Source organism: Primulina tabacum, chromosome 7, assembly GCF_025594145.1.
Source record: "Primulina tabacum isolate GXHZ01 chromosome 7, ASM2559414v2, whole genome shotgun sequence".
Taxonomy (NCBI): domain Eukaryota; kingdom Viridiplantae; phylum Streptophyta; class Magnoliopsida; order Lamiales; family Gesneriaceae; genus Primulina; species Primulina tabacum.
In genome coordinates this window covers 3,479,277-3,504,444 of record NC_134556.1, presented here as the reverse complement: position 1 = coordinate 3,504,444, position 25,168 = coordinate 3,479,277, and the positions used below count along the sequence as shown (strand labels likewise).

Here is a 25,168-nt window from a genome sequence, read left to right as displayed (position 1 = left end):
TTTGAAAGAAACTCTTGCAAAATTTGCATCTGCACTTAATACTCATGAAAAAGGAAAATTTTCATCTCAACCTCAACCTAATCCTAAAAATCAAAATCAAGAATTAAAAAATGAAAAAATTGATCAAATAAAATCTGTTATTACCCTTAGAAGTGGTAAAATAGTTAATGATCCATATAGTAATGAAAACAAGGATCATTTAAAATCAAAGAGTAAGGATGATAATCCTGGTACTTTTGAGAATAATGATACCTTAAATTTTAAGAATAATATGGTGAATGATAAATCATCTGAAATAGTAAATAAATCAAATAAACCTCCACCATTTCCTCATGCATTAACAAATCATAAAAAACAAAAAAGTGATTCTGATATCTATGAAGTTTTTAAACAAGTGAAGATAAATATTCCATTATTAGATGCTATTAAACAAGTACCTTTTTATGCAAAATTTTTAAAAGACTTATGTACTGTAAAGAGAAAATTGCATGTGAAGAAAAAAGCATTCTTGGCTGAACAAGTAAGTTCTATTCTTCAAAATAATTCTAGTTTAAAATATAAAGATCCTGGTTGTCCAAAAATTTCATGTATTATTGGAGAAAATAAAATTAAAAAAGCTTTGTTGGATTTGGGAGCAAGTGTGAATTTACTTCCTTATTCAGTTTATGAAAAACTTAATTTAGGAGAATTAAAACCCACTTCTGTTACTCTCTTACTGGCGGATAGGTCAATCAAAATACCTAGAGGTATTGTAGAAGATGTGTTGGTTCAAGTTGATAAATTCATATATCCTGTAGATTTTATTGTTTTGGATACACAACCAATAGAAGTACATAATGAAATTCCAGTAATATATGGACGACCATTTCTAGCAACTTCAAATGTTTTAATTAATTGTCAAAATAGAATAATGAAATTGTCTTTTGGAAATATGACTCTAGAACTTCATGTGTTCAATTTATGTAAACAACCAAGTATTAATGAAAATGAATATGATAATGAAATTGAACCAATTGTGGAAGAAAATATACAAGAAGAAAACTTAAATCAACAATCTGAAGTTTTTTCAATAGAAAGTTTTGAGTCTAAAAATAATTTTAAAGAAGATGATAATACAAAACTTGAATTAAAAGTTTTACCATTAGAATTGAAATATGTATTTCTTGGTGAAAATAAAACATTTTCTGTTGTAATTTCTTCCACTCTTTTGCCAAATCAAGAAGAAGATTTGATTAAATTACTTAAAAAATATAAAAATGCAATTGGATGGACTTTGAAAGATATAAAAGGTATGAATCCTTTAATTTGTACACATAAAATTCACTTGGAAGAAAATGCTAAAACATATCAACAACCACAAAGAAGGTTAAATCCACATATGAAGGAAGTTGTTAAGAATGAAGTATTAAAACTATTAGACGCTGGAATTATCTATCCAATTTCAGATAGTAAATGGGTAAGTCCAACACAAGTAGTACCAAAAAAGTCCGGCATCACTGTTATAAAAAATGAAAAAGGAGAGTTATTACAAGCTAGGATTCCATCTAGTTGGCGTATGTGTATTGATTATAGAAAATTAAATGATGCAACTAGAAAAGATCATTTTCCCAAGACCATTTTTAGATCAAATTCTAGAAAAAGTAGCAGGAAATTCTTATTACTATTTTCTTGATGGGTATTCGGGGTATTATCAAATATCTATATCATTAGAAGATCAAGAAAAAACTACTTTTACTTGTCCTTTCGGAACTTTTGCATTTAAAAGAATGCCATTTGGTTTATGTAAAGCTCCGGCTACTTTTCAAAGATGCATGTTAAGTATGTTCAGTGATATGATTGAAGAATATGTAGAAGTTTTTATGGATGATATAACTGTTTTTGGAAACTCATTTGAAATTTGTCTTAAAAATCTAGAAGAAGTATTAAAAAGATGTGAAGAAAAAAATCTTGTTTTAAATTGGGAAAAATGTCATTATATGGTTAAATCTGGGATTGTTTTAGGACATGTGATATCTGAAAAAGGAATTGAAGTTGATAAAACCAAAGTTGATGTTATTGCTAATTTAACATCACCAAAAACGGTCAAAGAAGTTCGATCATTCCTGGGTCATGCAGGATTTTATAGAAGGTTTATAAAAAATTTCAGCATAATATCTAAACCAATTTCAAATCTTTTAACAAAAGATACACAATTTGAATGGACTCAGAAATGTGAAAATGCTTTTAAAAAATTATTAATCTTTTAGTTACATCACCTATTTTACAACCTCCAGATTGATCTTTACCATTTGAATTAATGTGTGATGCAAGTGATTATGCTATAGGAGCTGTGTTAGGACAAAGAAAAGAAGGAAAACCTTATGCAATCTATTATGCTAGTAGAACTTTAAATAGTGCCCAAATAAATTATTCAACTACTGAAAAAGAATTACTTTCAGTAGTATTTGCATTAGATAAGTTTCGATCTTATTTAATTGGTTCTACTACTATTGTTTAGACCGATCATTCTGCCATAAAATATTTATCAAATAAACAAAATGCTAAGCCAAGATTAATACTGTGGATTTTATTGTTACAAGAATTTGATACTATAATTAAAGATAAAAAAGGAAAAGAAAATGTTGTAGCCGATCATTTACCTAGAATAATGACTGAATCATCTCATAATGAAATACTAATAAATGAAACTTTTCCAGATGATCAGTTGTTTTATGCTACTATTATGCCCTGGTTTGCTAACATTATAAATTTTCTTGTGACAAATAAAATGCCTTCTCATTGGAATTCACAAGATAAGAATAAATTCTTGATAGAAGTTAAAAAATTTTATTGGGATGATCCTTACTTATTTAAGTATTGTCCTGACCAAATTTTTCGACGATGCATACCCGACAATGAAGTAAGTAATGTTATTAAATTTTGTCATTCTGAAACATGTGGAGGTCATTTTTCATCCAATAAAACAGCTACAAAAATCTTACAATGTGGATTTTATTGGCCGTCTTTATTCAAAGATACGCATTTATTTTGCAAATCTTGTGAAAACTGTCAGAAGATGGGATCAATTTCAAAACGAAACATGATGCCTTTAAATCCAATCATAATTATTGAAATATTTGATAGTTGGGGGATAGATTTTATGGGTCCATTTCCATTATCTTTTGGATATAAGTACATTTTAGTCGCTGTTGATTATGTTTCAAAATGGATTGAAGCAATTGCATGTAGAACTAATGATCATAAAGTTGTTATAAAATTTTTAAAAGAAAATATTTTTAGCCGATTTGGAATACCTAGAGCAATAATTAGTGATGGGGGAAGTCATTTTATAAATAAATCATTTTCCTCTTTGTTAAGAAAATATGGCATTACACATAAAGTTTCTACCCCATATCATCCTCAAAGTAATGCTCAAGTTGAACTTGCAAATAGAGAAATAAAACAAATTTTAGAAAAAACAGTTAATCCAAATCGAAAAGATTGGTCTTTAAGATTAACTGATGCATTATGGGCATATGGAACTGCATTTAAAACATTATTAGGGATGTCACCATATAGGTTAGTTTTTGGTAAGCATTGTCATTTACCGGTTGAACTTAAACATAAAGCTTATTGGGCAATTAAAGCATTTAATATTAATTTAGATGATGCATCTAAATTAAGAAAATTGCAAATAAATGAACTTGAAGAATTAAGAAATGATGCATATGAAAATTCAAAGATTTAAAAAGATAAAACTAAAGCCTTTCATGATAAAAATATAATGAGAAAGTCATTTGAAATTGGACAAAAATTTTTGTTTTATAATTCTCGTTTGCATTTATTTTCAGGTAAACTAAGATCGAGGTGGTCAGGACCATTTATAGTCAAATTTGTTTATCCTCATGGTGCTATTGATATTGAAAATCCTAAAAATAATGACGTGTTTAAAGTTAATGGGCAAAGACTTAAGCCTTTTATAGAAAATAAAATTCTTAATAATGAGTTTATGCCTTTATATGATCCACAATAGTTGTTTGATATTTTCATTTTGTTTTGCAGATTCTAGTTCATTTCCCAGTTAAGTGGCGGATAACAGTACTCCGTGACTGTTTAAGTCGGTTTCTTCAGTTTTCCCAAAATAATTGAAATATATATAATAATAATAATATAGATGCGTGTATTATGAATCTTCGTAAATATTTTGCTTGTTTACCTTATAATGCGTTGAAAAAAATTTATAAAGCTAGATGTGAGCGGCTAAGGTTGATGATGTCATATGGCATACCGAATGATGTCCGTTTGATAATTGAAGCAAAAGTCCGATTGGTTGGGGAAGCAAGTGAATTAATAATAAGACATATGCCAGGATTTGGTAAAAGCACATATGCCAAAAAGCGAAGAGCTAAACGTATAGGCGGATGTCATAAATGTGCAAGGTGGACTTGTAAAGGAAAATGCAAAAATATTGGAATGACATCAATGAATAGAGAAGATAAAATTTTATTCATTAAGAATGGTCTGAGTAAAGAGCCTTTGGATAATTTTCTAGAGGTTCTTGATACGCATTCTAGTGGGTACGTGCAAAATGAACTTCTTAAACTATGGTGGCAATTTCAACAGGAGGAATATCAATATGGACGGTGGAATCAGCCTTACAAAGATCCTACTGTAGTATCGCATATCTATTTAGATAAGTAAATATATATACACAATTTCGTCTTGGGAATCTGACCTTAAAAGACCCTGTTTGCCAATTTATAAGAAAATTGGATGGGAAGCATATCCTCGACTTATAGAAGGCGTTGAAGCCGTTACTGAACGTAAAATCAGAGGAAGATGTGAGCCACAATCACAACTACGCTGTATATATTTGTTTTAATTTTGTCATTTTTATTTTCTTTTAATAATAATAATTTCCTGTTCAAATATTGACTTTTGGCATGTTACGCTTATAAATTCATATGCTGTGATCTAACAATTACAGAAAACATATTTCTCAACATGTCAACGTCCACGGTAAGTAAAATCAAAAATATTTGTGTATTTTGTGGATCTAGTGCAGGAAAAGATTTAATTTATGAAGAAGTAGCAGAAAATCTTGGAATAACACTTGCTAAAAAAAAGATTCATTTGGTATATGGTGGTGGTGAAGTTGGCCTCATGGGAAAAGTTGCAAAAGCTGCGCATGCAGGTGGAAGTGAAGTTTTAGGCATTATTCCGATTACCTTAGCCAATCTTACAGGACCAACAATAGGAGAAGAAATGAAAGTGGACAACATGTATGAACGAATCACTCAAATGATTGAACATTCAGATGCTTTCATTGCTTTGCCAGGAGGTTTCGGTACTTTGGAAGAAATATTTCATACTGTTTGTTGGGCACAATTAAATATCCACAATAGGCCAATTGGTTTGTTAAATGTTAACAATTATTATGATAAACTGTTATCGTTTCTTGATGATGTTGTGGAACAGGGATTTATTTCATTAGCTTCACGAAGGATGTTAGTTTCTGCTACATGTGAAGGTGAACTTATTGATTTACTGCAAGGATTTAGTCATGAACCAGATCCATCCTTATCTCAACTTAATTGGCCAACATCCAAGAGTAAGAAAAGAAAATTCATGTGATGCTAAACTTGTGATTCAACGGTATGTTTTAATGTTTTTCTTTAAGGTATGAATAATTTCTTCTTCTCCTCTTAGTTTTTTTTTATATAAAAAATTAAAATATATACTTATATATAGTAATAATAATAATAATTTTTAGTTCAATGTCGAGTAAGGTGTCAGTAAAATGCACCTGAGACGCATTAGTTAATAATTATTGGAAAATCACAATACACTAGATTTTAATATTCAAAATACAGACTAAAAGAAAAATTAGTTTTTCATATGTACCAATTTATATATATATTTTGATCAATTAATATAAAATATATAATAGATGTGTTCATATATATATATAATTGTATGTGTTTTCAAATATAATAATTTCTAAAATTTTTATTAGAATATAGTTAAAAGATATGGTTTGTATGGCTATTAACATGTATAATTGAAAGAATTCTTTTGTATAAGTATAATATATACTCACATATCTTTTGTGAGTGAGTGGTGAGAAATTAGAAAACAATTAATAAACTTTTATTGATTATTAAAAAATGGTTAATTACAAGAATATGACTCCCCTAAAAAAAAATATTTATTGAAAAAAGAAAAAAAAAGAAGTAAATATATAACGGACTGCAAAATACTTTATTCATTGTAATTTTTTAGATTTGATTGATGTACTATCAATGTGTTCTAAAACATCAATATTGTGTTAAAAAAAAAAAACAAACAAACAAACAAAAAGATTTGTTTGTGCTAGATAAGTTTCAAAGGTAGTCGGATGTATCCGTTATATAAATGTTTATATACATAAATATATATATATATATATATTTATTTATGGTAGAATGTTTGGATAAAAAAATTTTATGTTATTGTAAAATTTTGCAGTCACGTTATTTAAAAAAAAAACAATAAGCTAAAAAAAAAAAGAAGAAAAAAAAAAGGGATTTTATTCTTTGTAAATTTTCCTATTTTGTTTTCAATATTAGTTTAATTAATGGTCTGCTTTAATACTTAGCCTTTTTCAATGAGAGTTAATATTCATTCAACTCCATGAGTGAAAACTAGCTATTCCTTAAACATTTTGACCTAAAAGAATATATGGAGTTGAGGCTTTTACAATAATATTCCTGATATTATACATGTTGTGATGGGTGTTGTGAATTATCTTTTTGACTATATTATTATAAAAAATTTAGAAATTTAAAAAAAATTATATATATATATTGTTACTTTATATATTATGTGAAAATAAAAATAATAATAAAAACACATCTAATTATATATTATTATATTAAACGAAAATATATATATATATAAATCGGTATATGATTTTGTTTTTAACGAATATGTTTGTATTTGAATATATAAAAGGAATAAAGAATCTAGGTTGTGATTTTCCGATAAATTTTATTACTAAGGGACTAGTAATAAGATAGTGTGGGGGTGTGATGAAACTTAAAATTAATAATTTATTATATGTTAAAACCTGTATTTTAAAATTTAAGTTTCATTAAAATTATAAAATTATGTTATATTAGTATTGTTTGTTTATATTTAATTGTCTTACTAAATATGTTTTATTTTCAGGTTTTCTACGTGTTGGTAGAATAATGATAACTCAAGCTAGAAAATTCAAATGGAGGTGACTCAAATATGTTTGGAATCCTTGATAAATTATCTACAACTTTGCAGAAGACATGATTGCCTAAAAAATCCTTAAGATGGTCAAATTGTGCAAATATCAAAAGGAGGACAAATTTACTTTTACTATGACCACCATATAGTAAAAATATCATAACTATTTCAATATTTAACCAAATGAGGTGAACCAAGTGGCCAAATTCATCTACAGACAATTCCCCACATGTTTGCCGTTTTGAGCAGAGTCAAATTCGGTGATTAAAGTTGTTGAACAAAGCATTGAAAGAAGGGACATGGAATTGAACTTGGAGGAGACAAAGAATACTATTGCAACTACATGGCATTAATAAAAATTTTGACCCTTTCTCTCATTTGGCCTATAAATAGAGGCCTTGTGCTAGCTTGAGAATCATTCTATCTCATTGTAAAATATAGTGTGAGTTTGTATCAAAGTTCTAAGTTCCAATATATTTTCTTTCATGTTCTCAACTATGAGTGATATTTTAGTGTTGATCAAAAGTAATCTTATGGCAAGCTAAATCTATTATGTCAAGGTGAAGAGGATGCATTCTTGGTGAAGTAAGATTGTTTATATTTTGTATATTCTTTCTTTATTTCTTTTCATTTAGCTAACTTATTTTTATTGTAGGTATAAAAATGAATTATTTGTTGTTATCAATTTACATCAAATGCTTGATACCATTAAAGTGGTTATCTTGATTTGTTGTTTAATTTTGATACAATAAATATTTCATTACTTATTATTATATATATATAGATATATATATATATATATATATTTATATAAAAATATCATAATATTTCATTTAGACGATAGCGTGGCTCTGCCGGTTGTTCTAAATGAAATATTATGATTTAATACTAACATCTAACAATCTAACATTTACTTTATCGCAACTAACTTTTATTTTTCGCATCTAACTTTTATTTTCTCGAAACTAACATTTACTTTATCGCAACTAACTTTTACTTTACCGCAACTAACTTATTAAATCAATATATTTCATTTAGGCAATAGCGTGGCTCTGCCGGTTGTTCTAAATGAAATATAATGATTTAATTTAACATTTACTTTATGCAATTATTTATTTATATAGTCATAATTATAATCATAAGTACCATATATAAAATATCGGTTAATTCGGTATTTTCTATAGTGAGAATTATATTATATTATGTGTGTGTTTAATTTTTCTGAACCATTATTTATGGTGGTTTCTTTTGTTTTACTTTTAGTTAAAAAATATTACATAAACCAAGAATAAATCTTCAAGCCTTGACAAAGTTTATAATTTGTAAACTTAATTCTTGCATTTGGTAATCTATAAATTAATAAATTTAAACTCAAAATAACCTCTCTGTGGATCGATCTCGTACTGACGAATTATATTACTTGCAGACAACCTACACTTGGGTGAATTATTATTTAAGTAGTAGCAAGTTTTTGGCGCCGTTTCCGGGGAGGTATAAATTAAGTTTATATTTGTTAATTATGTTTTATTTATAAGTATTGTGTTGTTTTTTTTTTTTTGTATGAGTATTTGGAGTCGGAAAAAAAGTGGTAGATTTATTCGAGTATCTGAAAATAATTTAAACATGGATGATAATTCAAATAATCAAGATAATAATAATAATAATAATAATAATAATCAAGAACATGATCAACTAAGAACACTTAGGCACCATATGAACCCTATTAGAACTAGTGCCCCATCTTGTTTCCTGATGCATCTAATTTCAACTTCAAACCTCAAATTATTCAACTTTTACCAAATTTTCATGGTTTAGATTCTGAAAATCCATATTTGCATCTAAGAGAATTTGAGGAAGTTTGTAACACTTATAATGATCAAAATTGTAGCATGGATATAGTTCGATTAAAGCTTTTCCCTTTTTCTTTAAAAGATAAAGTTAAAACATGGCTACAAAATTTAAGATCAAGTTCAATAAGATCATGGGAAGAAATGCAACAACAATTTCTCAAAAAGTTTTTCCCTTCCCATATAACAAACTCTTTTAAAAGACAAATTACAACTTTTTCTCAAAAACAAGGAGAAACGTTTTATCAATGTTGGGATAGATATAAAGAATTACTTAATACATGCCCACATCATGGTTTTGAAACATGGAGAATAGTTTCTCACTTTTATGAAGGTCTAATACCTAAAGATAGGCAAATGATAGAATTCATGTGTAATGGAACTTTTGAAGATAAAAACCCAAATGAAGCTATGGAATATTTGGATTCATTAGCAGAAAATACTCAAAATTGGGTAATATAGGCACAATAGAACCACCAACAACTAAAAACAATAATTCAACAAATGGGGGTGGTATCTATAATCTTAAAGATGGTATAGATATTCAAGCTAAACTTGCATCTTTAACAAGAAAAATTGAGTCATTAGAAATGAAAAAAAGTGGTCAATTAAAAAGTATTCAAGAAATTGTTTGTCATATATGTGATACACAAGATCATGCTACAAAAGATTGTCCAACATTACCTTCATTTAAAGAATGTCTCCATGAACAAGCAAATTATGTTAACAATTATAAAAAACCAATACTAGATCCTTTTTCACCATCATATAATCCTGGATGGAAAAATCGTCCTAATTTTAGTTGGAGGAATGATAATAATGCACAACCGTCACAACAATATTTTCAAAATAACCAAAATCATCAAGGTTATATTCCTTATGTTACACCTCCAAGAAAAAACTTTGAAGATGTAATTCATGCATTTATCTAAAAGCAAGAGTCTATCAATATTCAAAACAGTCAATCTATGAGTGATTTAAAAGAAACTCTTGCAAAATTTGCATCTGCACTTAATACTCATGAAAAAGGAAAATTTTCATCTCAACCTCAACCTAATCCTAAAAATCAAAATCAAGAATTAAAAAATGAAAAAATTGATCAAATAAAATCTGTTATTACCCTTAGAAGTTGTAAAATAGTTAATGATCCATATAGTAATGAAAACAAGGATCATTTAAAATCAAATAGTAAGGATGATAATCCTGATACTTTTGAGAATGATGATACCTTAAATTTTAAGAATAATATGATGAAGGATAAATAATCTGAAATAGTAAATAAGTCAAATAAACCTCCACCATTTCCTCATGCATTAACAAATCATAAAAAACAAAAAAGTGATTCTGATATCTATGACGTTTTTAAATAAGTGAAGATAAATATTCCATTATTAGATGCTATTAAACAAGTACCTTCTTATGAAAATTTTTAAAAGACTTATGTACTGTAAAGATAAAATTGCATGTGAAGAAAAAAGCATTCTTGGCTGAACAAGTAAGTTCTATTCTTCAAAATAATTCTAGTTTAAAATATAAAGATCCTGGTTGTCCAACAATTTCATGTATTATTGGAGAAAATAAAATTAAAAAAGCTTTGTTAGATTTGGTAGCAAGTGTGAATTTACTTCCTTATTCAGTTTATGAAAAACTTAATTTAGGAGAATTAAAACCCACTTCTGTTACTCTCTTACTGGCGGATAGGTCAATCAAAATACCTAGAGGTATTGTAGAAGATGTGTTGGTTCAAGTTGATAAATTCATATATCCTGTAGATTTTATTGTTTTGGATACACAGCCAATAGAAGTACATAATGAAATTCCAGTAATATTGGGACGACCATTTCTAGCAACTTCAAATGCTTTAATTAATTGTCGAAATGGAATAATGAAATTGTCTTTTGGAAATATGACTCTAGAACTTAATGTGTTCAATTTATGTAAAAAACCAAGTATTAATGAAAATGAATATGATAATGAAATTGAACCAATTGTGGAAGAAAATATACAAGAAGAAAACTTAAATCAACAATCTGAAGTTTTTTCAATAGAAAGTTTTGAGTCTAAAAATAATTTTAAAGAAGATGATAATACAAAACTTGAATTAAAAGTTTTACCATTAGAATTGAAATATGTATTTCTTGGTGAAAATAAAACATTTCCAATTGTAATTTCTTCCACTCTTTTGCCAAATCAAGAAGAAGATTTGATTAAATTACTTAAAAAATATAAAAATGCAATTCGATGGACTTTGAAAGATATAAAAGGTTTGAATCCTTTAATTTGTACACATAAAATTCACTTGGAAGAAAATGCTAAAACATATCAACAACCACAAAGAAGGTTAAATCCACATATGAAGGAAGTTGTTAAGAATGAAGTATTAAAACTATTAGACGCTGGAATTATCTATCCAATTTCAGATAGTAAATGGGTAAGTCCAACACAAGTAGTACCTAAAAAGTACGGCATCACTGTTATAAAAAATGAAAAGGGAGAGTTATTACAAGCTAGGATTCCATCTAGTTGGCGTATGTGTATTGATTATAGAAAATTAAATGATGCAACTAGAAAAGATCATTTCCCACTACCATTTTTAGATCAAATTCTAGAAAAAGTAGCAGGAAATTCTTATTACTGTTTTCTTGATGGGTATTCGGGGTATTATCAAATATCTATATCATTAGAAGATCAAGAAAAAACTACTTTTACTTGTCCTTTCGGAACTTTTGCATTTAAAAGAATGCCATTTGGTTTATGTAAAGCTCCGGCTACTTTTCAAAGATGCATGTTAAGTATGTTCAGTGATATGATTGAAGAATATGTAGAAGTTTTTATGGATGATATAACTGTTTTTTGGAACTCATTTGAAATTTGTCTTAAAAATCTAGAAGAAGTATTAAAAAGATGTGAAGAAAAAAATCTTGTTTTAAATTGGGAAAAATGTCATTATATGGTTAAATCTGGGATTGTTTTAGGACATGTGATATCTGAAAAAGGAATTGAAGTTGATAAAACCAAAGTTGATGTTATTGCTAATTTAACATCACCAAAAACGGTCAAAGAAGTTCGATCATTCCTGGGTCATGCAGGATTTTATAGAAGGTTTATAAAAAATTTCAGCATAATATCTAAACCAATTTCAAATCTTTTAACAAAAGATACACAATTTGAATGGACTCAGAAATGTGAAAATGCTTTTAAAAAATTATTAATCTTTTAGTTACATCACCTATTTTACAACCTCCAGATCGGTCTTTACCATTTGAATTAATGTGTGATGCAAGTGATTATGCTATAGGAGCTGTGTTAGGACAAAGAAAAGAAGGAAAACCTTATGCAATCTATTATGCTAGTAGAACTTTAAATAGTGCCCAAATAAATTATTCAACTACTGAAAAAGAATTACTTTCAGTAGTATTTGCATTAGATAAGTTTCGATCTTATTTAATTGGTTCTACTACTATTGTTTAGACCGATCATTCTGCCATAAAATATTTATCAAATAAACAAGATGCTAAGCCAAGATTAATACGGTGGATTTTATTGTTACAAGAATTTGATACTATATTTAAAGATAAAAAAGGAAAAGAAAATGTTGTAGCCGATCATTTATCTAGAATAATGACTGAATCATCTCATAATGAAATACCAATAAATGAAAATTTTCCAGATGATCAGTTGTTTTATGCTACTATTATGCCCTGGTTTGCTAACATTGTAAATTTTCTTGTGACAAATAAAATGCCTTCTCATTGGAATTCACAAGATAAGAATAAATTTTTGATAGAAGTTAAAAAATTTTATTGGGATGATCCTTACTTATTTAAGTATTGTCCTGACCAAATTTTTCGACGATGCATACCCGACAATGAAGTAAGTATGTTATTAAATTTTGTCATTCTGAAGCATGTGGAGGTCATTTTTCATCCAATAAAACAGCTACAAAAATCTTACAATGTGGATTTTATTGGCCGTCTTTATTCAAAAATACGCATTTATTTTGCAAATCTTGTGAAAACTGTCAGAACATGGGATCAATTTCAAAACGAAACATGATGCCTTTAAATCCAATCATAATTATTGAAATATTTGATAGGGATAGATTTTATGGGTCCATTTCCATTATCTTTTGGATATAAGTACATTTTAGTCGCTGTTGATTATGTTTCAAAATGGATTGAAGCAATTGCATGTAAAACTAATTATCATAAAGTTGTTATAAAATTTTTAAAAGAAAATATTTTTAGCCGATTTGGAATACCTACAGCAATAATTAGTGATGTTGGAAGTCATTTTATAAATAAATCATTTTCCTCTTTGTTAAGAAAATATGGCATTACACATAAAGTTTCTACCCCATATCATCTTCAAAGTAATGGTCAAGTTGAACTTGCAAATAGAGAAATAAAATTTTTTTTAGAAAAAACAGTTAATCCAAATCGAAAAGATTGGTCTTTAAGATTAACTGATGCATTATGGGCATATAGAACTGCATTTAAAACATTATTAGGGATGTCACCATATAGGTTAGTTTTTGGTAAGCATTGTCATTTACCGGTTGAACTTGAACATAAAGCTTATTGGGCAATTAAAGCATTTAATATTAATTTAGATGATGCATCTAAATTAAGAAAATTGCAAATAAATGAACTTGAAGAATTAAGAAATGATGCATATGAAAATTCAAAGATTTATAAAGATAAAACTAAAGCCTTTCATGATAAAAATATAATGAGAAAGTCATTTGAAATTGGACAAAAAGTTTTGCTTTATAATTCTCGTTTGCATTTATTTTCAGGTAAACTAAGATCGAGGTGGTCAGGACCATTTATAGTCAAATTTGTTTATCCTCATGGTGCTGTTGATATTGAAAATCCAAAAAATAATGACTTGTTTAAAGTTAATGGGCAAAGACTTAAGCCTTTTATAGAAAATAAAATTCTTATAATGAGTTTATGTCTTTATATGATCCACAATAGTTGTTTGATATTTTCATTTTGTTTTGCAGATTCTAGTTCATTTCCCAGTTAAGTGGCGGATAACGGTACTCCGTGACTGTTTAAGTCGGTTTCTTCAGTTTTCCCAAAATAATAGAAATATATATAATAATAATAATATAGATGCGTGTATTATGAATCTTCGTAAATATTTTGCTTGTTTACCTGATAATGCGTTGAAAAAAATTTATAAAGCTAGATGTGAGCGGCTAAGGTTGATGATGTCATATGGCATACCGAATGATGTCCGTTTGATAATTGAAGCAAAAGTCCGATTGGTTGGGGAAGCAAGTGAATTAATAATAAGACATATGCCAGGATTTGGTAAAAGCACATATGCCAAAAAGCGAAGAGCTAAACGTATAGGCGGATGTCATAAATGTGCAAGGTGGACTTGTAAAGGAAAATGCTAAAATATTGGAATGACATCAATGAATAGAGAAGATAAAATTTTATTCATTAAGAATGGTCTGAGTAAAGAGCCTTTGGATAATTTTCTAGAGGTTCTTGATACGCATTCTAGTGGGTACGTGCAAAATGAACTTCTTAAACTATGGTGGCAATTTCAACAGGAGGAATATCAATATGGACGGTGGAATCAGCCTTACAAAGATCCTACTGTAGTATCGCATATCTAATTAGATAAGTAAATATATATACACAATTTCGTCTTGGGAATCTGACGTTAAAAGACCCTGTTTGCCAATTTATAAGAAAATTGGATGGGAAGCATATCCTCGACTTATAGAAGGCGTTGAAGCCGTTACTGAACGTAAAATCAGAGGAAGATGTGAGCCACAATCACAACTACGCTGTATATATTTGTTTTAATTTTGTCATTTTTATTTTCTTTTAATAATAATAATTTCCTATTCAAATATTGACTTTTGGCATGTTACGCTTATAAATTCATATGCTGTGATCTAACAATTACAGAAAACATATTTCTCAACATGTCAACGTCCACGGTAAGTAAAATCAAAAATATTTGTGTATTTTGTGGATCTAGTGCAGGAAAAGATTTAATTTATGAAGAAGTAGCAGAAAATCTTGGAATAACACTTGCTAAAAAAAAGATTCATTTGGTATATGGTGGTGGTGAAGTTGGCCTCATGGGAAAAGTTGCAAAAGCTGCGCATGCAGGTGGAAGTGAAGTTTTAGGCATTATTCCGATAACCTTAGCCAATCTTACAGGACCAACAATAGGAGAAGAAATGAAAGTGGACAACATGTATGAACGAATCACTCAAATAATTGAACATTCAGATGCTTTCATTGCTTTGCCAGGAGGTTTCGGTACTTTGGAAGAAATATTTCATACTGTTTGTTGGGCACAATTAAATATCCACAATAGGCCAATTGGTTTGTTAAATGTTAACAATTATTATGATAAACTGTTATCGTTTCTTGATGATGTTGTGGAACAGGGATTTATTTCATTAGCTTCACGAAGGATGTTAGTTTCTGCTACATGTGAAGGTGAACTTATTGATTTACTGCAAGGATTTAGTCATGAACCAGATCCATCCTTATCTCAACTTAATTGGCCAACATCCAAGAGTAAGAAAAGAAAATTCATGTGATGCTAAACTTGTGATTCAACGGTATGTTTTAATGTTTTTCTTTAAGGTATGAATAATTTCTTCTTCTCCTCTTAGTTTTTTTTATATAAAAAATTAAAATATATACTTATATATAGTAATAATAATAATAATTTTTAGTTCAATGTCGAGTAAGGTGTCAGTAAAATGCACCTGAGACGCATTAGTTAATAATTATTGGAAAATCACAATACACTAGATTTTAATATTCAAAATACAGACTAAAAGAAAAATTAGTTTTTCATATGTACCAATTTATATATATATTTTGATCAATTAATATAAAATATATAATAGATGTGTTCATATATATATATATATAATTGTATGTGTTTTCAAATATAATAATTTCTAAAATTTTTATTAGAATATAGTTAAAAGATATGGTTTGTATGGCTGTTAACATGTATAATTGAAAGAATTCTTTTGTAAAAGTATAATATATACTCACATATCTTTTGTGAGTGAGTGGTGAGAAATGAGAAAACAATTAATAAACTTTTATTGATTATTAAAAAATGGTTAATTACAAGAATATGACTCCCCTAAAAAAAAATATTTATTGAAAAAAGAAAAAAAAAGAAGTAAATATATAACGGACTGCAAAATACTTTATTCATTGTAATTTTTTAGATTTGATTGATGTACTATCAATGTGTTCTAAAACATCAATATTGTGTTAAAAAAAAAAAAAACAAACAAACAAAAAGATTTGTTTGTGCTAGATAAGTTTCAAAGGTAGTCGGATGTATCCGTTATATAAATGTTTATATACATAAATATATATATATATATATATATATTTATGGTAGACCTAAAGGAAACATTCGGCCATCCCTCAAACCATTCACAACCCAGGACTCCAGCATCATGACACGTTAGTTTGCAGCATACACACCCCTTAAAAGACCAAGCTACGGAAGCCCTTGCATCAAACACAAAGAAAACATGAGTCAAGGAAATGCATATTTCATGTCAAACCTTTGCAAATATGGCACCACATGATAAATCAAAGAATTTATCATGCAAATACATATATATCAACACATAAATGGTGTGAATGATGAGAAAAATAGATACAAGGCGTGCCTTTGCGTATAAACGCTCGAAAACTTGAAGATACGCGCGTAGGGCTTGCACCGAAGAGGCGAAGATGAGTTTTTCTTGAAACCTATGGAGGATTTCGAAGGAGGCTGCTGGTTTTTCTTTTGAAAAGCTGCTGAATGAGAGGGAGGGGGCGTCCACCTTGAGGGATTAGGTTTATGGTTTAGTTGGGTAGTGTTTAAGTTAAATAAATATGCACTAATGAGCCCTAATTAAAAGTTAAGTGGATAAAAAAGGTTTTGAGCCTATTAATCATCAAAATAAACCCATCAAACCAAAAAACACTACCGAAAAATATTCGGTACATCTTTGAAAATATTGCCCGAACCCTAAAAAAGTTCTCCGAATCGTTAAAAATTGCGTACCTCTTAAAAATATAACCCGGCGGGTAAAAATACCCAACCAAATCCCATTTTCAAAAATCATACTTAAAAACACCTCATTTTAAATAATTAAAAATAATTATTCAATAAAAATATTTTTCCTGATTATCCCTGGTCTCCGATCCTCGTTCGAGCGCGAAATGCAACTTAAAATCCTAATGCATGAAATTTTAAATAAATCGTGAATTAAAAACACAAATTCATGAAATAAACATGTATTTAATGCATTAAAAAATTTAATAAAATAATAAAAAAATTTAATAACTTGCATTCATGTAATTTACGTGGACCTTCAAATTTTCGGGACGTTACACTGTGGATCCTATGACATCACTCACTGCCCAAGTTTCAGCATTGACTAGGCAGATTGCACCTAGGAATAGGGTGAGCATAGTAGAGGATGAAGGTGCACCAGTAGTTGTTGAAGAATCACATATTCGTGAAGAAGCTCAATAAATCAACAACAAGAATTCTGGTGGCTGTGGAGGATATCGAGGTAACCTTCCCCATAATACTTATTATCCTGATTTAAGAAACCATGAGAATTTTTCATATGCAAATAATAAGATCGAATGTTGAATCCTGCACTGGGGTTCAATACATTCAAATGGGGAAGGGAAGCCATCATTTTCGGATTTAGTTGGGACATTTGTTGCTAAATATGGTAAGAGGATGGCTAGGACTGAGTCTAGCCTTGACAACCTAGAGATACACATGCCGAATATTGGTGCTTCTTTGAAATTCCTTGAGTCGCAAGTTGGACAGATAACGAGGCAACTCACGTCTCAACCGTCAAGCGCAGTACCAAAGACTTCATGCCCAAATCTGAGAGAAGTGAACTCCATTTTCATACAGCACGAGGAGATTGGAATGGTAGATGGAGAACAAGAAAAGATTTATCCCACACCCATTCGGTAAAAAAAGTCAACTCCAAGCAAAGGCATCCAAGGTAACAGAGGTAAGAGATATGATTTGGATCAGTGCATTAATATCTCTTTACTTCCCTACCCTAGAGATTTATACAATTGAATGCTGAGTGTCAAAAGAAAAAAAGTCTTGAATATCTCAAGAACCTAAACACTAACATTCAGTCTGCAGATCCAAAGGAATGACATTTATCGAAGGAGGCGATGAGGGGATACATATTCCACAAAATCTGCAAGACCCCTGGGGAATGCGTTGTACCATATACAATAGGAGACCAAATAGCGGGAAAAGCTATTTGTGATTCAGGATAAAGCATGAATATAATGCCAAGTTCTCTCTATGAGAAACTTGTACTGAGCATGATGAAGCCTACAAAACTAATCTTGCAATTTGCAGATAAATCTGTCAAGGTACTGTTGAATTTTGTGGAAGATGTTGAAGTTTAGATCAATAAACTGAGGCTTTCATCATATTTCGTTGTGCTTGACATGGAGAACAGTCAGAATGTTTGTGTTATTCTATGAAGACCATTCTTGGCTACCGATGGAGCCATCATTGACGTTAAACAAGGAAGGTCGACCATGGAGGTTGAAGGTCAAATGGTGGAAATCAAGGCATCCAGAGATCACATGACCCACCTTGAACATGAAGGATAGTCAGGCTGACGACGTTAAACCAAGCGCTTGTTGGGAGGCAAACCAATCAATATCTTTTAATGCCTTAGTTATTTTCTTTATTTTCAGTGGTATAATTGATTTTTGCGTTTTTATGTTATTGAATTATGCATGCGAAGATTAGACATTGATTCGTGTTTTATCATGTAGGTAAGGTTGAAAAAAGGTTTGGAAATGAGCTCGAATGACATAACTTCTGAAGGACAACCACCTAGGTTCCCATACAAAAGCGCCACAACCCCGATAAGTGCGAAGGATAAGCTCCACAGCGCTGGTGGTGCAGTGCCACAACGCTAAATTACCTGAGGATAAGCGCATAGGCGCTAACCATTCAGCACCGCAGCGCTAGAACCCCGAAGAGTAAGAGCCGCGGTGCTAGTTTGTGTTATATAAAAAAAATAGGGCATCAATTCACTTCTACCCTAAACTAAAAGAAGCGCCACTGCCTCTCCCACTCCACCACCAAAAAATTGCCCCTCACCCACAAATTTCTTCTCTCAAACACCATATTTCTCCTCACAAATCATTCTCAAGACTATTCCATCATCTCTCACTTGCAAGGCTTCCTCGGGCTTAAGAATTTCAACGAGATTTTACAAAATGAGTCGACCCTAAATGGATTACAAGCAAATTTTGATCCTATCACAAGGTAATATGTTTGGTGTTGTGATTCTCGATTTTCATGCTTTGGATTTGATGGAATTGAGTTCTTGAGTTTATGCATATAAGGTGTTTGATAATTTATCTAATTGAGTTTGTTCTTGAGGACTGTTGGATTGGAATATTGAATGTTATAGATGAACTAGTGCTCAATAGAATATTTTGATATTGTGGTGGCTATATTGTTGGAACATTGTTGTTGTGAGGCATTGTCGTAGGGACAAGTGCTATCGAGTGAATTGTTATTTGAGTTGAATCGTGCCGCCGAAGAAGAAGAGTAAGCATGGTCAATCTGGGGATGGTGAGTCATCTTCGGTTGGTTCTAATAGACGACGGTTCTGGGATGATGTCGCCTCTGAGAATTATACGAAATATCAAGAAAAAAATGTACAGTAGGAGAGGGGGATGGATCAGAGCTACCCAAATTGTGACACATTGGCTCTTGTCCGACAGTTGGATTGGGATGAGTTTGTGAAGCCACCTGCAGATGCTGTGATGTCCCTTGTTAGGGAATTCTACGCAAATTTGAAGGTAAAGCACAAGGACTATCGTGTGAAGATCAGGGAACGGATGGTTACCTTCAACAGTCAGACGATCAACTTGTTGTACTAGATGCCCAACTATGACACCGACAAGTACACGACGTTTATGAGAGAGGCCTACCCCTATGAGATGATCATTACTACCTCTGTGAGCCGGGCACAGTTTGGAAGCTCAATAATCAACGAGCCCCGGTCACATTCCCAACGACATCCATGAAGAGGAAGGTATATAACTGGTATCATTTTGTAGCCTCGTGGTTGATGCCATCTGGGCATGTTTCAGATGTGACGAAGACCAAGGCAGAGCTGCTTTGCTGTATCATCACCAGCAAGACAGTGTGATAGGATCGATTGACGTGTCAAGAGTGTTTAAAAGGGGGATTGAATAATCACTCTCAATTAATATTGGTCTTTTCGAATTTTTGAGTTCAGTTTGGTGACAAACTGATTCTCGGAATCTTGTTGGTCAATATCAATCAGTTAAACTGAGGTAGTTGCTGAAGGTAACTGACTGACAGATAGAATACAGAATTGAAATAAAATGCACAAGGATTGTTTCTGGATGTTCGGAGAATTTAATTACTTCTACGTCACCCCTTCTATCACAAGGATAGGATTTCCACTAAAAGACTTTGATCCAATACAACACTTGTACAGACCCACTTCAGTTAGGACTTACCCACTGCCTAAACTGAAACTCTTAGTATTACAAAATGATCTCTGTGCGTCACTGATCTTAGCACTATTGAATTAACAAATATTACAGAGTGCTAGTCTGCTCAACTTGTAGCCTTGATTGCTACGAATAAATCAAATAAGAGTGAGCTGAGATTTTGACAGAGTAATAGCAAGTTTTGAATGATGTGTGTTTTCTTCTTTTTCTTCTGCCATATTTATACTCTTCTTTTCCAACGGTAATCTTGAGATAAATTTGAATCTTTGTATCCGTTGGTTTCCACTTGATTATTCCTTCGATATTGTTTGCTTCATTCATTGTAATTCGGCGTCTTAATTGCTTTGTCCGGAATGCGTTGTTTTAAGTAGTCTTGGTTGTTGTGCGGTGCTCTTGTAATCTGTTATGTCTTCTTTGTTCTTTCCCGAGACATCTTCAGTTGAGAGACTTTGAGGCATTCAGCTGAATGTTTTAACTGATCAGTTCCAACTGATCAGTTTACTCTGTATCATTGTATCAGCTGATTTCAGTTGATAAGTTCAGTTGCCGAATTTGCTTGCGCGTATCAGTTGATTCATATTTTGTTAATCGATAGATTCATGTTTTGTCAAACTCCAGAATCTAGTTACCATCAATTTCCCCCTTTATGGTGTTTGACAAAACCAAGTGATTTAAGATCGAATAACTGAGCTCTTTGTAGATAATAGATTACGCAACTGAATCATAAAATAACTGGATTCCTTGTAGATAACATAACATCTGAGAATATAATAACTGGATTCCTTGTAGATAACATAAAATCTGAGAATATTTTATCAGTTGATTCTAATAATCTGATTAATTCTTCTTCAGGTGCTGTTCTTCCCCCTTTTTGTCAAACAACTCCATTTTGTCTGATAACTTTCTAACGTCAATGGAAAGAAGTTTTACATCTGATGAGATACTTGAAGCAACAGTTGTGAGGGAGGTCTGTAGCAATTCTATTTTATTTGAAACAGAGGTTTCCAGTCGCTCAACTCTCTGACTGTTTACATCCTGAGTTGTAAAGAGTGAGTTAACTAGCCCCTTCTTTATTTCATGCACAGTTCGGCTAAGAGAGTTCATGTTGGCTTGAAGAGCGTTTAGTTTCGCCGAGTCAAATTCAGTCGAAGAATCTAATTTGACAGTATGAGACAGTTGTTCGAATTGAATTTTCTTTATTTCAGCGAGCATCTGCTGCATATTGTACTGTATGTTCTGGATTTCTTCAAGAACAACATCCATTTCTGTGGATTGAATTGGAGGTCGCTGACTGGGCGTTTCTGAATGCTTCGATGTTTGTCCAAAAAGAACTAATGCTTGATTAGTTTCCATTGTTCCAGCCATAGGATGAGCTGGAATGTTTTCTTGAATTTGAGATGATGAACGTTGGTTTTGATCAAGAAATGGACTGTCTGGCTGAATGATGGAGATGGATGGTTCATACATAGGGGCCTCCTGTGGAGAATTAACTGAAATTTGTTCTTGCTCCTTTGATTCAGTGAACAACTAACCTTCTACATGTTCAGCGGTTTCTTGTTCTGAGGGTTTTGCTTGTTCATCAGTTTGAATATCTTGTTCATTAGAAGTTTCTGGCTGAACTGGTGCTTCAGTTTGAGCTTTTTCCGATTCAGTTGTTTCTTTTTCTGAAGTTTGGTTTGACACTTCAGTTTGATCTTCAGTTTGAGCAGATATAAATTTTTCAGCAATAAGTGACTCAGCTGGTGCTTCAGATGATATCTTAATGTCTTGCTCTGGTTGTTCAGCTGAATGGGTAATTGAGTCATACTGTATTTCCTCTAGCTGAGCTTCCAAGGTAACAGCTTGAATGATTTCATCAATGTTTGCCAAGGATAGTTCTGCTTTCAGAATATAGCTGATGTTCTGTCTGAGAGGATTGAGGTATTCCCTGAGCTGGATTTTCAGTTGCCTGTTGTGGAGATGGTTCTTTTTGTTGAGAGGAGGATAAATATTTTTCAATATTTGAGTTTGGGGTTTGTCATGAAGAACTAGTTCCTGATCTTCTTCCCAAAATCTGATTTCTCTCTGCAGACTACTAAGATCTGTGTCCAGCTGAGTGAACACAGCTCTATCATTGTATGCAGTTGGACTTGTGGGATTGTAGTTGGACTTCAGCTTTGCTACCATTCTTGTTAGCTTTTTGACGCGAATCTGATTAAAGAAATATTTCTGCCTTTCTAATGCCTGTGGAATTGTAGCAGCTTTGACTACTTTCATCACAATTGCTTCTAGCTTGATGAACTTTTTCTGTTGAGATCTATGCTTCAGTTCTTTGGCAAAGATTTCTGTTCTGAAAATTTTCCAACAATCAAACGATTTTAATTGTGATGTGGCAAATTCATTGACCTGTTCCCAAACAAGGTCAATGTGTGTTTGAATGACATTGGATGGCCGGGGTTCTTCAACCAGCTTGCCTTTTCCTTTGTCAGTTGAGAGAATGTGAGAAAGATCCATTCCAGAATGTGTGGAATGCACTGGTTCCCTTAATATTACACCTTTAGATTTGGCTCTAGGCAGGATGGTAGGGCGATTTACAAGAGTCAAGGGAGCTCTTACCTTAGCTGGTGTCTTTGCTTTGGTAACTGAATCATCAGGTGAGACTACTTGCAAAGGGATAGCCTGAATGAGGTGTTGAGCAGCTGATTGAATAATTTTCTCAGGTGGAATGACTTTCACTGTGGTTATTGGTTTGGTTCTTTGAGTCATTGGTCTCTTGACAAGCTTAGGGGAAGGAGTTTTCTCTGAATCTGATTCACTGAGAATCAGTTTCCTTTTTGCTGTTTTGGCCTTCTTGACTGATGATGGCTCAACCTCTATTTTGGTTTTTGATGGCAATGTGTTTTTGGCAGTAAATACCTTGAATTTTGATGATGTTTCAGCATTTTCAGCTACCAAACCATTCAGTTTTAACAGATAACTGATTTGGATGGCGAAGCCACATGACTGTTTGGATGACTTGAGCATATTCTTCAAGATGTTAAAAAGAATATATCTCCAATTTGCTTTCTTTTTACCCATGATTATGGTCATTACCTGGAATTTTTCGAGTGTAAGAGCAACATAAGAACCGGCTTTTGCTAATATTCCCTTTGCCACGATATCAGCTAACAACTGAATTTCTGGTTTCAGTTTCTTCTTTGGATCGGAGACCTTGATTTTCCGTCCATCAGCAGATAGTCGAGACTGCATTTCTTCAATGTCATGAGTTTTTACTTCAGATAGCTGACATAACCATCAGTTGGCAAAGAGAAGACTTCTCTGAAAGCTTCTTCAGAAAGGAGTAGCAACTGATCATTGATAGTCACAGAGATAGTGTCATTAGCAGTGATAAATCCCTTCCGATAGAATTCATTTACCTCCTTGAGGTATATCTTCTGAGAAGATTGTCCCAAGAACATCCTGAGACCTGCCGACTCAAGCTTTAGAAATACATTCTTAACGTCTGCTTCTTGGGTTGATAGAACCGAATTAAAATCGATGACCATCGCATTCAAGATATGGGCTGGGATCTGGTTTGCCATTTCGGAAAGTGTAGTGATCTGCAAATTGAAGAGAATAATTTCTGAAATTTGTATACTCTTAGAAACTGATTGTAATTGTGAGGAATAGAACTGAAGTGAAGCCGGCAAAATGCTTTTGTTCGTGACTGTTCAAATTCTGGACACGTGTAAGCCCGGAAAAATTTTGAATAAAAATGTGTGCACGTGTGATGTAATCGTGTGTATATAATAATGAGCGGTTTTAAAATATGCCACGTCATAAAATTTTAGTCACCTCATTTGTTTTGGAATATAATAAGTTTTTAATTGGTTAACTTATGTGAGAAGATTTGTAAAATTTTCAAGCTGAACGATCAGTTGGGAAACTGATTCAAGTCAGTTGAGAATTCACAAACGATTGTCTTCTCAGTTAACTTCTTAAAAACTGACATTCCCCCTAAATTGGTGCATATTAAAGTAGTGCTACAAAATAATTTTAAGAGTCAGAGAGGTTATTGGTTTTGCTGAAACGTTGACGACTCTTCAGCTTTCTTGATATTCTGCTATAAATAGAGATGACTCAATTAGTTTTAGACATATCATCCAAAATATTCAAGAGAGAAAAAAAAAATTGTCTGATACGAGTGACTCAAGTCTTTCTCCCTTTTCTGTGGAGGCCAGGAAGGCTGAGATAGAAGACAAAGTCTTCTATGAAAGTCTGCATTACTGGGAGCGATTGCAGTAGCTTGAGCTCTTATACAACTCTGGGGAGGCCACCACTCCTGAATTGGTGGCAGAACTGAATCAAGTGCGAAAGCACTTGAATATTGCTGTGTGGGTGGACATCTTCAAGGATGGTCACATGTATCAGCTGATGCTCCGCAAGGAATTGAAGATCCTGAGGTGCATAGCTCATTCTCACAGCTTTCTCATGACTGCTCCTTTTTCTTTATCTGTTTGGCTGAAATTTTGGATAATTGTTGTGGAGGAGAAGTATGATGATGTA

General features: G+C 31.6%; 1 non-coding gene across 1 annotated transcript; it reads right to left on the bottom strand.

Annotated features, from left to right (window-relative positions):
* Nucleotides 1-9,271: 9,271 nt before the first annotated feature.
* On the bottom strand, nucleotides 9,272-9,382 carry LOC142552435 (small nucleolar RNA R71). The gene has a single exon (XR_012821767.1). It is a non-coding gene; the product is annotated as a small nucleolar RNA R71 (small nucleolar RNA).
* Nucleotides 9,383-25,168: the final 15,786 nt, after the last annotated feature.